This window comes from Aptenodytes forsteri, unplaced genomic scaffold (assembly GCF_000699145.1).
Source record: "Aptenodytes forsteri isolate BGI_AS27 unplaced genomic scaffold, ASM69914v1 Scaffold158, whole genome shotgun sequence".
Taxonomy (NCBI): domain Eukaryota; kingdom Metazoa; phylum Chordata; class Aves; order Sphenisciformes; family Spheniscidae; genus Aptenodytes; species Aptenodytes forsteri.
The window spans coordinates 973924-975961 of record NW_008794601.1 but is presented as its reverse complement, the minus strand read 5'-3'; positions in this window follow the sequence as shown (position 1 = coordinate 975961).

Below are 2038 nucleotides of genomic sequence, written 5' to 3'. Positions count from 1 at the left end.
TAATTGTGGATAAAAAAAGTTCCAAACACCTTTAAATTGTGTTATTTCCAAGGTAATGTGAGAGAAGCAGAAAGTAACAGTGAATTTCTAATTCCCTTCAGAAAATAAAAATCCAAAGTAATGGCTGCAGCTATTTGTGTCAGACATAAAAATTGATATAACATGTGGTAAACCTCCTATTGGGTATTATTACAAATGATTGATTTCTCTCTCCCCCTACAGTTTAGATGGTGCAGTGCTTACTGTACAAACAACTCATGAAAAGTCAACATGTTTTACAAGTAAATAATTTACAGCCACTCTGCGGAATACAGAATAATATTTTACATTAAGTGACATTAATTAGGGTAGAAATATTCAAATGGTGAAGAACGGGGAGATGACTGTTGCAAAGAAAATTTTTTTTACTTGCAGTCTAAATGCAAATCGGAAGCTCGGAGAGTCACGAACACATTGCTCTTGAGGGAGAAATAATTCCCATTAAGTACCCAGCTCTAAAATTATTGCAAGATTTTGGGAATGTGAGCCAAATTCAAGTCAGTGACAGTCTCAACTGTTGCTGTCACTGAAGGTTTTAGAAGCATTTTAAATCTCTTTTAATTAGAGGTGAGATATATCTCATAGTCTTGGGTCTTAATCCCATAAACATTAAAGCACGTGGTTATCCTCACCCACAGCAGCAAACCGAGTGACTTAGCGGAATTAGTTTCACAGACCTGGATTTTTAAGGTCAGGACAGACTACTGTGCTTTAATCTGGCTCATAAAATGCGCGCTAGAATCACTCAGTAATTCCTGAATTGATCCTGATGATAACTTCTGACTGAAGTTAAGTGTGGTTTTTTTCAGAAAGACTTAGTGGTAGGTCATCGTCACTTCCCATCGTTGAAAAGCTGTACCGTTACAGCGTTAGCAGAGACATCGCTGTGTGTCCGTTACGGGTTTGTCTAATTTCACCCGTCCGCTTTGTGCCGCTCTGCGCAATTCAAGAAGTATTTTGCCAGTTCAAATCTTGCCTGCCAATAGATACGTGATAGATGTACTTTGTTACTATTTTGGAAATTTGTAGAGGTTTGGGGTTTTCTCAGTTTAAGCCTTGCTGCAGAATGAAGAATTTCTTCTGCTAAGCAAAGCCCAGGCACATGCAGTAAAAACCAAGCCCAAACATGTGGGTCAAGTCCTCCACATACGTAGGTCGGTGCAACTCTGTTGACTGGAGAGGGCTACATAGGCTTGTGTAGAAGAGGTTTTGACCATGTGTATCACATGCATTCTGACCTACATAGAGCATGAAATAAGCACGCCATTTGTCTGCTAGACTCTGTTAAAAATCAGGTATTTAATAAATGTTGTTCTCCTTTGATTTGAAATCCTCTTGATACGATTGTTCTGCTTTACCAGTATGAATCTGCCGAGAGCTTTTTACTGCAATTGGCTGCGTGCAAGGAACGCGGAGGAATAAAAATCTGGAATAAAAGAAGGTGAGGAAGGGAAACAAAGCCTGCTGACCAGAACTTCTTGCACCAAATGTTGCTGCACCTCCATAAAAAAAAATTCAACCCATGTCTTGAGGAGAGAGTGCAGCCGAGCTGTGGTGTCTCGGCTCGTGCAGCATTTCTGCTCTAGAAGCCTTCATTGGTTTAAGCCGCCTCCTGCAGTCTTAACTGGATGAAAGGGAGTGGGAGACAGCATTATACCTTCTGAGGTATAAGATAACCCTGTATAAAAAAGTCTATGTATCTATAGGTAAAGGTTACAACAATAAAGGGTAGTGATTATCAAAAAATAATTAGAAACTTAAAGGGAAAAATTAAGGGGGGGGGCCGAAGAGATCTGGACACTGGTTTGGGGAGGGGAGAAGCAAGCCATTTGAGATAGGAAGCCTTATTTAGAATCATAGAATCATTGAGGTTGGGAAAGACCTCTAAGATCATCGAGTCCAACCGTCGACCCAACACCCCCATGTCCTCTAAACCATGTCCCTCAGCGCCTCATCTACTCGTCTTTTAAATACCTCCAGGGATGGGGACTCAACCACT